Source organism: Callorhinchus milii, unplaced genomic scaffold, assembly GCF_018977255.1.
Source record: "Callorhinchus milii isolate IMCB2004 unplaced genomic scaffold, IMCB_Cmil_1.0 Scaffold6, whole genome shotgun sequence".
NCBI lineage: Eukaryota > Metazoa > Chordata > Chondrichthyes > Chimaeriformes > Callorhinchidae > Callorhinchus > Callorhinchus milii.
This window is the reverse complement of record NW_024704747.1, coordinates 29,083,352-29,098,139: the sequence shown is the minus strand read 5'-3', so window position 1 is coordinate 29,098,139 and position 14,788 is coordinate 29,083,352. Positions and strand designations below refer to the sequence as shown.

Below are 14,788 nucleotides of genomic sequence, written 5' to 3'. Positions count from 1 at the left end.
GTAACAGATCCCGGCGCTAAGTCATGGGGATGGGGAGGAAGGTGACCAAAGGCATGGTTGAAGAGAAAGGTCTTCAGCGGACACCTGAAAATAGGAAGAGAGAGAGCGAGGTGAAGGGAGTGAGGAAGGGAATTCCAGAGCCTCGGGGCATAGTAGCTGAAGGCACGGCGGCCGAGGGTGGAGTGGAGGACTCGGAGGAGGCCAGACCCGGAGGAACGAAGGCAACGGATACTGTTTTGAGGAGAGAGGAGGTCAGAGAGGTAGGGCGGTGCAGAGGAGTGGGGATTTGAATACAAGGGTGAGGATCTTGAAGTCGATCCTCTCTGGGACTAGGGTTTTGGCTGGGGGAGGGGGGTAAAAGAGAAAAATCGAATGCTGTTTCCCAGAAATAATGTTTTTTGAATAGATGAAGGTCCAGAGGAAATCAAATCTCTGGACCTTCAGCTATTCAAAAACATTGGATGCTGCAAGAACAGAGGCTGAAGGTCACCAGTATCTGCCCTCTTGAGATACTGATGATTTAAGTTTTGTTCACTTCACACACTTCGCAGAACACTTGCAAGATTCTGACAAAAAAAACAATTAGGAAAATACTTCCAAGAACAGGATCTTATTGCAATTCACTTTTGTCCATATGGTTTCTCAACTGGATAAAACTAAATGTCTTGGAAAGGCTGTATAGGATTAGATATATTGGAGACCATTACATCATGAAATCCTCCAGAGAATTTTCAGAGTTCCCCATTTTACAGTCCTCTGCCAAAATAATCTGGGTTTTAAACTATTCAGAGTAGACCTGCCCTGCCAACACACAGTAAGGTCAATGACATCTTTGACAATCATGTGATTTCCTTCAACAAAATGATTTCTTCCACTGCCAAAAGTGAGATTGCCTTTTTTTTAAAAAAAATGGCTGTTCTAAAGCTGAACTCCATATTCTGAATGAATGCAAATGTGGATGGTCCAGGAGCTGCCGTTGTAAGATATATAAACTTAAAATGAACTGAACTTAAAAAATACCATCCAGAATAAAATTGGCAAGTTTTCAGTTATTATGGACATTAAGCACACATCCGACTATCTCAGAAATGAGGAGAGAAGACAGAAAACTGTTCAATCATGCCTTTTAGGGTGCATTTCAAGTTCAGTCACTCAAACAGAATGGATGAAGCTTGATATTTATCCACTACATTAAACAACACCCTCCACGCAGGGCAGCATCTCAGAGCGCTTAACAATAGCGGAGCCCGACTTCAACCCGGGTGGCGGGGAGGTGACCGTCGAAAAGGAAGGTTTTACGGCAGGACTTGAAAAATGAGAGGGGGCAAGGCAGAGGGATTGAGGGAGAGTGCTCCAGAGTTTTGGGGCATAGTGGCTGAAAGCGCGACCTGCAATGGTAGAATGGAGGGTGTGAGGGACAAGCAGGAGACTGGTGCCAGTCGAGCAGAGGCCCCTGGTGGTGGATGGGGAGTGAGGAGGTCGGAGCGGTAGGGAGGTTCCAGGGAGTGAAGCAATTTGAACACGAATGTGAGGATCTTGTAGGGGACGGAGTTCGGTCCGGGTAAGTATGCGGGCAGCAGAGTACTGAATGAGCTGGATTTTTTGAATAGTGGAGCTGGGGAGACTGGCAAGGAGCGCGTTTGAATAGGGGAGGTGACAAATGCATGCACGAGGGTTTCGGCTGCAGTTGGGGTAAGGTATGGTTGGAGACGGGCAATTTGGCAGAGGTGGAGGAAGGCGGTCCTGGTCAGGGACCGGATGTGGGAGAGGAAGGACAGCTGGGGGTTGAACCGGAAGCTTAGATTGCGCACTGGTTCGGTGAGTCTGAGGGAGATCCCAGGGAGGTTGAGGAGTTTAGATCAATAGGAGTGAAGACACTGACGGGAGCCAAAGAGTATTGCTTCCGTCTTGTCCACATTCAGTGGTGTAGAATGTGGTGTACACTACACTAAGCAACATAACTTAATCATACCAAGTATCACATTGCAAAGGATGACATATATGTAGTCCAAGGTCCAGTGAAATGTTTATTGTTAAACTTTAAAATGCTGATAACTATCACATGGTCAAAGTCATAAAGTCATCATTAACACCATTTATACAATCTAAAACTGTCAATTAGGGGCAAGAAGATATTATTTTTATTTCAAAAGTTGGAATCATAAACGTTCTGAGAAAACTAGGCCTTGTGAGGGACACTATATAAATGCAAATTGTTGTAGAAATATACATGTGAGTTAAGGACTTCCAATAATGCAACAATATGATTTTTTTTCCATTGCATATTGCTCCCTATTACTAACAATTCTTTTTATGTTAATTACTAACACACACAAAAAACTGCAGTTGAGCCATGATAAATTGAGAATTCACAAGTGCATGCTTTCCTTAGACCAGTATATTGCAAGTGGATTTTAGTAATACTGGAATGGAACACTTGGATTATGAATGTGTTTAAATCAAATTGCTCCACATTAGTCACCAAAATCACATCCTGCAATTAAACAGAGTCATGATCCTGTTAACACCCACCACCTGTGTGGGTGCAGTAAAGCAGGGAAGGGCTGCTTGAAAATTCATAGACATTAGTCAAGGCAGTTTGAGTGTCTCAACTTGCAAAGAACATACCTTTGAACATATCCTGTGTACTTACACCAATTCAGAGCATGTACTTTAATGTCAGTACCTTATTTTATAGTTATCCATCATTAAATTGTCAGTCATTGAAGTGGACGAAGCATTTCAAGGTTTTCCGATACAATAAATCTTTGAAACGGAGAGAGGGAAATGGTATGCAATACATGACATCTAAAATTTGTTCCAATAAGCTAAGAGCTGTTTCTTGTGCACTTATATAATTCCAAGGCTCAAAACTCTAGTCTATTGAAAATTTCTGTGTTGAGAAAACATGCTCACTGAAAGGTCTTTCATCTTCACTCAACAATTGGATTAGTTACATTGACTGCCATGTTGTGCACCCGTCTTCACTCTCCCATTACAAGCATTCAATGTTGCTAATAATGCTACCAACTGAACCATTCTTTCTTTACCTGCCCAGGACTTCAAAACTCTGCTTAATCCTATTAAAGTTACCTTAATGGACACGCTTCTATGCATCATCCATTTATTGCTCTTTACTAAAGGTGACACATATCACAGGAAGCAATAAAGTAATATTTGTTCAGGTTCACCATTTTGTTTCCTAACTGGAATTAGCATGATTTACCTGAAATGACTTACCTGAAATTCCAGTCCCTTTAAAGAATGAAACTTAAATTATATATTTGTTCTTTTACAACATGAATAATCAGTTTGTCAAACCATAAAAAGCATAATGATGTTTCATTAAAAAGAAAATAAGGCAGTTTATGGCATCACAGGAATTTGAATGAACCATATCTTAGTCTCTCTTAAATTGATCAAATGTTGCTGGACTGTGTTAACCTCTCTGATCCACAATTATTCCATAATGCCATTCCTTGAACTCAGTCATTCTGATACTACAAACATCTGGACCAAGGAAAACACAAGCGAAATAAATAAAACATTTAAATCATACTCTTAAACATTGTCTAGGTTGATACCCGAGTGCAGTGCTGACTGCGTTGCCAGAGGTTGAGACAAACCGTGGTCCCATCTATCTATTCAGGTGGATGTTAAAAGATCCCTGAATATATAATATATATATATATATAGTATAAAAGAAACTGTGTAGGTGAAGATCATGCTCCAAGAGGGTACCAACAATAACTCTACTGTTTTGAAATTGCTTCAAAGGGCTGGATAACATGCCAGTGCACCCTGCAAATCACTTTCCATGTTTTTGGTTGGCAAGGATGTGACTGCAAGGTACTAAGAAGCCACCAGGCACCCGATTTGTGTGTGGTGTAGCTTACAAAGCAATTATTTGCTGTCAATAATTAAGACAATATTAGGACTCTTTGAGACATCAAGTCCTGGATGAGAGCCAACTTTCTACAGCTGAATGTCAGCAAGACTGAGGCCCTGCTGATTGGCTCGTGCCAGCACCTCCACACCTCAGGCACTGGCAGCATCAGCATCCACAGATGCACCTCACCAAGCCAATCAGGAACCTGGACGTCTGTTCAACCCTTAACTGTCCTTTCTCCTCCATATCTGTGCCATGACCCACTCTGCCTTCCCCACCTCCACAACATTGCCTGAATCCGTCACCGCCTCACCCCTCAAGCCGCCGAAACACTCATACATGCATTCGTCGCCTCAAGGCTCGACTACGGAAACAACCTCCTTATCGGCCTTCCCAACTCTCCCCTCCACAAACTGCAGATCATCCAGAACTCTGCAGCTTGTGTCCTCTCCCGCACCAGGCTCCATGACCCCATCACCCCCAACCGCCTCCACTCGCTCCCCATCCTTCATAGAATTCAAAATCCTCATACTCACTTTCAAGGCCTTCTACCGCCTTGTCTCCTCCTACCTCTCTGATCTGCTAACCCCGTATCAACCTGTCTGCTCCCTCCATTCAGCAGGCTCCGGCCTGCTCCATGTCTCCAGCCCGACTCGGCAGCCGGGCTTTCAGCCTCTCTGCCCCCAACCTTTGGATCCATCCCACAATCCCTTCGCCTTGCTCCCTCTCTTGCCGCCTTCAAAGCATGACTCAAAACCTTCCTTTTCGACCGTGCCTTCAGCCACTCTCCTACCTCTCTGCCCTCCCTCATCCCAACCCTGCCTCCTCACGTTCGGGTCCTGATCCACGACTGTTCAGCGCCTTGGGACATCCTCTCGACCTGAAAGGCGCTTTACAAATGTAATTTTGTTGATGTTGCCCAGATGAGTCACCCAAGCACCAAATCTTTTGTCTATATTCCCAACCCAATCCAAAGTTATTGGCTGCTCATCCATTATTTATGGGACTAGCAATTAGCCTGTACAACATTTACTTTCATTTCTAATCAGTTATATTTTGCAAAGAGCTTCAAGGCATTTATTTTTACGTGAAAAGCATTTTATCTTCTAAACCGTGACACTTGTTCATTTATGTTGGTTAAACTACAGGTTATTTTTAAACATAATGAAAACAAACCAGATCAGTTGTAAGTATCAACTTAGCACTTTTAAGCCTTTGTCATATTGAACACGCCCAAAAGCAACTTAGTTTTCAGCAGCTAACTTGATCAAAAACCACAGCAACCACTTCAAAATGGAGAAATGTCCTTTAAGTAGCTCAATCGAGAACACTGCAAACCAGGTCATTAAGTAGGGGTCAACCTTCTGTAAAGGTAAGCAGATTTAAAATATTGCTGTAGGTGCAGAGGCAAATAAAATAAAAATCTGAAAATCCGTATGAACAAACACAAACAACAACAACAACAACAACAAGATTCCATTTATAGAGCGCCTTTCACGTCAGGAGGACGTCCCAAGGCGCTGCACAGTTGGGTCATGACCCGAGCAGGGGGGAAATGGTCAGGGTGAGGGGAGGGAAGGGAGGGAGAGAGGAGGGGGGAAATGGTCAGGTGAGGGGGGAAGGGAGGGCGAGGAGGAGGAAGAGAGTCGAGAGGGGAGCTGAAGGCTCGGTCAAAGAGAAAGGTTTTGAGACCGGCCTTGAAGGAGGAAAGGGAGGAAGCAAGGCGAAGGCACTGGGGGATGGAGTTCCAGAGCCTCGGGGCTGAGAGGCTGAAGGCCTCTCAAATACATTTGATCACAAAACCAATTACTGTATATACAGCACTCACTTTATATAAAAAGCTTCGAACACAAGCATTTTCTCTACTGGATGTTTGTCCACTTTGATATAGTGCAAATCAGTCTAATACTATTTTCTATAAAAATGTTACAGTGCATAGAGTATTAGTGTTTTTTAGCCAAACATGAAATATAGCAAAAGTCAATTTGTACTATGAGGAAGTGGCTAAGGATTCCAGTGAAAATAGAAATCGCTGTAGCAGCACTTTGGGTATTTGCCATGTAAACAATAAAAGTGCCAATACCAAATATGGGTTAAAAGTCTATCTTTATCACAAGTGAAATTAAAAAACATACATTCTTATGTACAACTAAAGCAATAATCCTTACATTTGATATAGCGCTGTTCACATCTTTTAGACATCTCAAAGTGCCTTACAGAAGATACTGTAAAGTGAATTGACTGTATACTTGTGGGAAAAACGCAGCAGCCAATTGCGGATAGCAGTGTCCCATAAACAATCATGGATTGAAGTGACCAATTTATTATTTTATGTTTTGAGGGATTATTATCAGACCTGTGGAATAAGGAAACTTGCCCACCATTTCGCCCTGCCCTGTCGGGAATCAAACCCAGGTCTCTCGCTTGTGTGCGATTGCTCCTACTGAGTCCTACTAGTCCTACTGCGTTAGAGTAGGACTCCACTATAGTTTAGTAACTATAGTATACTGTGTAACTAACTATAATATTTGTTAGGAAGTCCATCCAGTTCTGAAACAAGTCCACAGCACCTATTTGTTAATGAAACACTTAAAAGAAATGTAGCTGGTGACAACATTTAGAGGAATCTTTGACAGCACTGAAAGTATGTGAATGTGGACATGGGCACCGGCGTGCGAGATGAATTCAAAGTAGTCCAACAAAAATAAAATTCCAATTTAATTTTCCTTGACATTACTATTGTAATTGTCTTAACATCAGTGCTACAGAGGGAATGGGTAGTATGCCAAGAAAATAGTATCAGCATTTAATTTTTTTGTCTGAAAAAATGTGTAAATTACAATTTATATACTCAATTTATGGGAGTACTCAAAACTGCATAGAACCACTATACAGAATAATAGTTTTGTGATGACACTAAAAGGTGCCAAATATACAAAGCAGCCACATGATCGCAATGCAGCTTAGAACAAAAATATTTCTCAAGCTTTCTTGAGAAATGTGATAAAAACAGCAAATCTTTATGCAGTACTATATAGAAATTGTTTATGGGTTCGCACTGATGAGCAGCATTGATAGGCCAATCAGAGCCAGAAAGCCATCAATAATAGCAAGAAAATCAAGAGTGGAATTAACATAATTTGCAAAAACTCAACACAGAAGAACAAAAAGCGTCAACTTTCACTTCTTCGCAAAAGACCACTTTTTTAAAAAAAAATTATAATCGGCAGCACGTTAAAGGCATCTTTTGGTCTTTCATTTCAAGAACATTGCACCATAATTGCAGTTTGTACTCCACTACAATTTGAGTCAGTTTCTTCCTCCATCTTAGGCATTTTATTATTAATTGCTCACCATTTCAGTGAAGCCTGAAGCAATTCATTCAAAATTGTTTTCTCAGTCTGTGGAAGTATTCCAGTATTAGATCTAATCATTTCAACTGTCTTCTGGGTTAAGTAAAAATTGGATTCAAAAGTGCAAATAATTCAATATTAAATGTTGATATTGATTTTGTCAGGCCAGTTACCAAGCATCATACAAGCGTTCATTCTGTGCAGTGTAATCCTACATGCAAAGGATACGTATAAAACAATTATTATTCAGATCTGATAACATGCAAGATTGAGAAAACAATGGCAGTTAAATCAAGTCATTTTGAATTCACTAACCCAACATAATTTGTCCAGGATTTTGTAACGAAATTGGGAGCCCGATTAGCAGTTTAAAAAAAGCCTAATCGATCATCTTTGGTTTTAATTTCAACCTGTTCATTAGTTTTGCTGGGATACAATTCCATGAGTGTGCGACTTTACAGTTGTGTCAATAAACTATTCATCTTCATAGAAGGCCTTCAAATTATGTCTTGGTCACATCAATGCACCTTCCAAAAGTTTTGCTTGATATTGAGTGGTAGCAGGAATCTGGATTCAATTTTATTTTTCTAACAAGTTGTTGTTGAAGTCAACTATAATCCTGCACTACTGCTCTGGATGAGATTAACTAACACATTAGAGCATTAGCCACCGAGGGAATCATTGAGTAAACTTCTAGCACAATGCAAAAACCAAGTAACGAGTTTCTCCAGGCACAACACAAAATCTTTAATAGCATTCAACTTTTTTTTGAGAGCAACCAAAATAGTTTAAAAGCAAAATTCTAATCAGAACAGATTATAAAATGAAGCAGAAATTACAGGAACAGTTTTGTTTTGAGTCAAGTACCAGCAGCCTTTGCAACTCAAAATTTCTTTTCAAAGCGTTTTTTTATATATATAATTGAACTTCCCAAATGGAATTTGACTACACATTCCTACAAGCTTGAAAAACACTTGTACTTAACTGAGCAGGTTAATTATCAATGGAATATTACAACAGCTTGCATTTATACCGTGCTCTTCATGTGGGTAGATCAAAGCACTTAACAGTGGTGTTTTTGAATACGAGCTGGAAAGAGAGGGGAGGTGACCGAAGGTATGGTCGAAGAGGAAAACCTTCAATTGTGATTTGGAAATGGGCAACGAGAGGGCAAGACAGAGGTGTTCCTGAGATTTGGAAAGTAGTAGCTGAAAGAACGGCTGCCAAATGGTGGAGCGGAGGGGACAAGGGGCGTGCAGAAGAACCAAGTCAGCCGAGCAGGGTCTGACCAGACAAGTACATTGAAGTGATTAGAAAGAGTGAGGGTCTTGAAAAATTGATCCGTTCAACATTACAGTAACAGTCGGTGTATAATTGGGCAATGGGCCAGTTACTAGTATCACTACATTGTGCTCTCATACACCAAAAACATTTTGAACGTATTATTAGTTTTGTAGTCATTCTTCACGTAGAAAGTCAAACAGGAACCAGTCACATTATTCCACCATGGAGAGCATCCCTGAAAGGTTTCATCTGGTCTCACCCAATGCCCACACACTTGCATAATCCAACATAGGTCATAGATAATCATTCAAGATCCCTAAGATTTCCCCTCCCTAGCCTGGAGTACTAAGGCTAATTGCACTATGCAACTGTTATCCTGACAGATTAGGTAGCACAGTATACAATCATAATCAAACCTGCAGAACTGCAAACTTATTCAGATGGCTGCAGCATTGAACCCGTGTCTTAAACTACAGTAGAACACCCATAGAGACTTCTAGTTTCACTCTTAGGTTTGGGACTAATGAGGCAATATCCTTTCAAAAGTTGGTATCACACAAATGTTTCAATCCTCACCCTGCAATGTTAACATCAGTATTCTGGTTACCTTCTGTACTGGTCTTTGAATGGCATCCTCAATTGCTATTGCTACAGTAGAACATCTTCAATGCATTTGTTTCATTACGTTCTCTGAATGCCTCCCTATACCCATATCTTCCTGAAACTCAAGCCCTAAAGACAAACACTACTAATATCAGTTTCAATTTTGGCATCAATCCAAACAAGCTACAATCGATAGGTAATCAGTAGACATGCAAAACAAAGCAACACACCACACAGGAGCTACTGTGGGTTTTACAGTTAGAAGGAACAGCAGCATCATAATTTTCAGGTAACCGGCCAGAGATCTGAGTAGTTCATGATTAAGATCATCTGAGCGTTTTTTAGCGTAACATTTAAATTTGCAATCCTTAGTGCATTGTGCTAGTTTAAGTGGTTGAAAACCCAAATCTTAACCATCAAGTTCTTCAAAGAATCAATGATTCTTCAAATCATACCTGCTTTATTACTGTAATAATGATAATAATCCTTGCATTTGATATAGCACTTTTCACATGTTCTAGACGTCTTTTTGCGCTTCAGAGAATATACTGTAAAGTAAATTGACTGTATATTTGTGGGCGAAACGTGGCAGCCAATTTCGCACAGCAGTGTCCCACAAACAGTCCCATAAAATTGAAGTTACCAATTTTTTTTGGGGGGGGGGGATTATTATCAGGCGTGTGGAGTAAGGAAACTTGCCCATGGTTTCGCCATGCCGGGAATCGAACCCAGGTCTCTCACTTGTGAGGCGAGCGCTCCAGCCATTAAGCTACAGGACTCCACCAATGTAAAGGTCAATAGGTGGATGAAATGCTAATGGAAAAACGTGTAAACAAAATAACCCATCTTTTGGTGCACAAAGAAAAAAATAAAAACATGGTCCAGACATCTCTATCCAGTTAGTTATCAATGGCACCAATGCCAATTGTCCTTTCTAACCTTTGTGTCTTACAGGAAGTGATTAATCGCCTATTATGCAAAATCAGTTTAATATGAATGTTATAAATGCCTGGTCGGCTTGCTTTCTGCTGAAGGAAGGTGACTCATTCTAGATACAATTCCAAAGATGGTCCTCTGTTAGCTTTCCTAACTGACCATATTTCTATGACGGTGGACAGCAGGCTAATGGCGATAGAAGCTCCAGCATGCTTGTTGATCTACATTTATAGTTCTATCACAAGATGCTGATCAGACTATTTCTTCTGCTTCTCATTTTGGCCATCATAAGGAACTGGATTAAGAAGCATAGAGCACAGTTTTTTTTGGTCATGTGGATGTTTGACATACAGAAACTCATCACCATACTTTAAGAGTATCCAAAAATGACAAGGGTTCCATGCCTGGAAGCATAATCCTTGTGTCAAAGACCAGAATGAACAGTATGCTAGCGACTTAATCACATTATTTGAAAAGTTTAGTCAGCATTTTTGATAACGGATTCGTAAACATGGGAGATTTCTCGGGTATAATAACAAAACCCTGAAATGTTGTGCCATGCAACACACATTTGTACCGAATCATTATAGAAGCAAACATTTAATTGCACATGACTAAAACAGCCAAACCAAATTACACCACAAAAGTATCAAAAGTTGAAGTGAGCCATGATTAAATTATAATAATAATACTTTCATTTAATATAGCAAACGTGTGAAATCAGACAAGCCAAATACACTAGTGCAGCAAGTGTAGAAGTGGAGAAGCCACAGAATCTGGCAGTCTTCAGAATATGCATGAAGTTAATAGGATTAATATCAACTGAGAACAACACAGAAGGTTTGCTCTTGCCAGTTTGTTTACACCACTAGAAGAGTTAATCAGACCAGCCACACCATGCGTAACAAACTTTTTTTAAAAAATGACAAATGTGGCAGTGGTAGATTAGACTACATCTCAGATGGCACTCGAAAGAAATGCCACTGCATTCAGATTTTGTTGTTCACATTCTCCAGGTTTAACTCTGGTCTTGAACATAGTTTTTGAAAATAAGTGGCAAGTAGGAACTTGAGTTTTAGTATGCTTTCGACATGCCAGTGCCTGCAGGTAAATTCCAAGAAACAAAGGTGATGAGCAAAGACATACTACATTTGTACACTATTCAGAGGTGGATTAGGACTTGTAAAGTGCACCAATTTTCAACCAGAGTGCCTGCATGCATCATAAAACACTCAAATCAATAGGTAGGATAAAAAGGCCAAAGGAGAGAATACAGGCAAACAGACAAACGTACATAAACTAGAAATAAAAATGGTAAATGACAATTTATTTCAATACATTTTTCTTTTTTAAATAAAGAAACTAACCTAGGGTTAATGTGTACGATGGACATTTTATTAACATCAGATTAAGAGTTGCTTATTTGTTGATTTTAAAGGGTAGGATCCTACTTTATATACCACACACCTGCAAAATAATCCCAAACACAACACTCCATCCCAAAACCTGGCATTTCCCATTTCTAGTAGAATGCAATGGAACAAAATAGGTACATGCACCTTCTGTTAGTTTACAGAATAGCAGAAAGAATTCCTTGAAAGCAATTACAAATGCTGCCTACAAAAATACAGTCGCACTTTATAAAAAACAATGAGCATTTTAAATGTTTTTTACCTGCCCAGGCGCTATACATCAAATACAAGGATAATTAACTACAGTACAAGCCAATTAGTTGCATTGTGCCGTCTGCTTTCTACTATATGAAGCTTACACCATCAACAAAGTGTAGAACATAAAAAACATCCAAACTTCAATTTCATACAGATGAAAAAATATTTTTTACAAGTGAAAACAATGCACAGATGTAATGTCAAAGGCAATATTCTGTTAAATGGATTCTAGAACAGTCTGAATCAGGTTCTTATGGAAAATACTGAAAGGCAGAAAAACACATCAATAATGAATTCCCTCAAACATCACCGTCTTCAATTTTCAGTTTCATTAAAATCTCTCTGCAGGAAGCAAAAGGCAAAGAGCACCTATACGGAAATTTAAGAATTAACTATAAATGACAGGTAACACAGCTTGGTCATGCATGACTAACTTCAGACTTTTTGAGACGACATCCCAAGCTGACATGGGAAACTATACGACGCAGTGTAGCTAAACTTACAAAATGCCTTTAATAGATGCAGGACTTAAGAAACTACTTTACAATCTGTCAGTCTGGCAATGGGCATGAGTTAGTAACTGACTAAAGGGAATAATAACTTGCATTTTCATAATGCTTTCATGTAAAACAATGTCTCAAAACACTTGATAAATGTACTCGTCAATACCAAACCCCACGGAAACATGGTTTTAATATTCTTATCAAAAGCATAAATAATCAAAGGTAGTTTTCTTTAAAAGGCAGTTTCTGAAGCCAGTGAGAGTGGTAATGAAGGGTTAGAAAAGATTACAAAGGCAGGATGGGTGGGCCAAAATTATGGAAGAATTTGAAGATCAGGAATCTTAAAATTGATCCGCTGGGATTTTAGGAGCCAATAGCGCTTAGGCAAAGATGGGGTAATGTCATACAATGTTGTATGTCAGAGAGAACTTGAGCTGTGGAGATCTAAATCAGTTGAGACATCCTTGGTATGGAGTTAGAGAGGTGGTCAACGAGAGCAATGGAAAAAGCAGCAAATTGACAGAAATAGATCAAAATAGGGAGAAATATTGAGTGGGTTATCTCAGATATCATGCTACGATCCCTGTTGTTCCTAGTATACATAAAAGGATTTTCAGCTCAATGCAAGATAGTTAAATTTGCAGGTGACATTCACTTCACAGTTGTTTGTGGGACAAATTGGCTGCTGAATTCACCAACAAATTACACAATCACTATATACTGCATTACAATAAAATTCTGTGAAACGTATTGAGACATCCCCCTAAAAAAGGGAGCTATATCAAATGATTTGTTTTATTATTAATTTAAATGTAAGGATTATTTTTTTTAATAATGCATCTGCTGATGTAAACTACATAAAATCTAACTTTTTCTATATAGCATTGAAATATTTCCTGCGATTCATATTCTAAACTACTATACCTCCTTATCCCTCTGGTTCCCATTCCTCCTTTCTCTAACTCCAACCCCCCCCCCTTTAATCCCCTTTCCTTCCACATAAAACAAACTTAGCATCATTCCTTTCCATCATTTTACAGTATTAAGGTGCTGTAATGTACAATGTTTTCTCTACCTTGAGTATCTTTCCAGCCTCAGGACAAAATTGTAAATTAGAAATATTTCCATCTCTGCTGCCACTAACTTTCTCAACAGTTCATTAATCTGGAAGTGTTGATAAATCTGCTTTAGCAGCACATTAAATTTAGTACATAACAGACTCCTCCTCAAGCTAACAATGGTTCCCTACCCAAAATGTTCTCTGGGTTAACCTCTTGTGAAGCACTGTATGCTGTGCATCTCTCAGCACCTATTTCATGCCTTATTTTGTGCCATAATTTAATTCTGGTGCACAAGCTCCCGAACCAAGTTTGCCAGACCTGTTTCTTTCTATATATAACAGCCCAGCATCCAAATAACACGCAAGTCATGGATTGTCAAATTGGGAAAGGGAAGGACAAAATTCATGTAATCAGATGCTGTGCCTAAGAATTTACAAATAATGCAACATGTACAAGCCATTTTTCTATGAAATAATCTAAACGTACTTTTAAGACAAAGAAACAAGATTAATGGCCCACTGTGCAAGTAGGATCATCATGATCAGCAAAAAGAATAGGATACATTTGATTCACCGTGAACTTGCTTAATGTGGTTTTCTAGAAATAAGACTTCCATTTAAATTATTCTTTTTGAAGCATACTACAAATGTTCTTTGATGGCTTAAGATAATGGTCAGTGTCAGCTGTTTATCTAAACAAACCCATTCCTGTTTCTTGTAGGCTTCTGGCACAAATGGTCTTCAGTTCTCTCATGACTTGTAACAGAAAGACTCGTAGAAAAACACAAGATGTTTTTTCTACAGATGCTCCAGGATCAGCTAGATACTAAAGCATAAACGTACTGAAACCACAACAATCCCATTTCCCCACCTAAAAGTTAAAAAAAAAACGTTGTGGCACCCGCTGTGATTTGTGGTATTTCAGATGTGGTTTCATTCCACGCCCCAACCGCACAGAGAGGACGCTCTGCTGGTTTCCCTTCTATCAGCATTTACAATCATTACTATGGTATCCTCCACAATGCAGCACATTATCAGTGCGAGGCAGACAGATACCCAACTCCCACCACCAAGTAAAAGAAAACATCAAAACCATATCAAAAGCTTAACCTCTTCCAATTGTTCTGTAAACGCTGTTGACACGGGATAATTACCGGGCCAGTTTATATACACAATAAAACAATAAACACCAACGGAGGAGCATGAAACACGAATCGGGACAAGATACTAGTTTAGCTTGAATCCAGCTTCAGTACAGAGAGCACATACACACACACACACACACACGCTCAAAGCAGCCGAACGCTTGCAACATTGCGTAAACTCCCGACTGCAGGAGCATTCGTTATTTTACTGCAGTCACACAGATTAATCAGGAGAAGGCGGCGAGGAGAGGGGGGTGGGACACGAAATGCTTTGGCAGGGCGAGACGTCGCGGTTAAAAGAAATTTCAACAACTAATTGCAACGCGGGCACAAGCCGTTCTCCCT

General features: G+C 39.8%; 1 protein-coding gene across 7 annotated transcripts in view; it reads right to left on the bottom strand.

Moving 5' to 3' along the window:
- pkp4 (plakophilin 4) overlaps positions 1-14,788 on the bottom strand; it is a 53,488-nt gene that overhangs the window by 37,350 nt on the left and 1,350 nt on the right. The window lies entirely within an intron of this gene.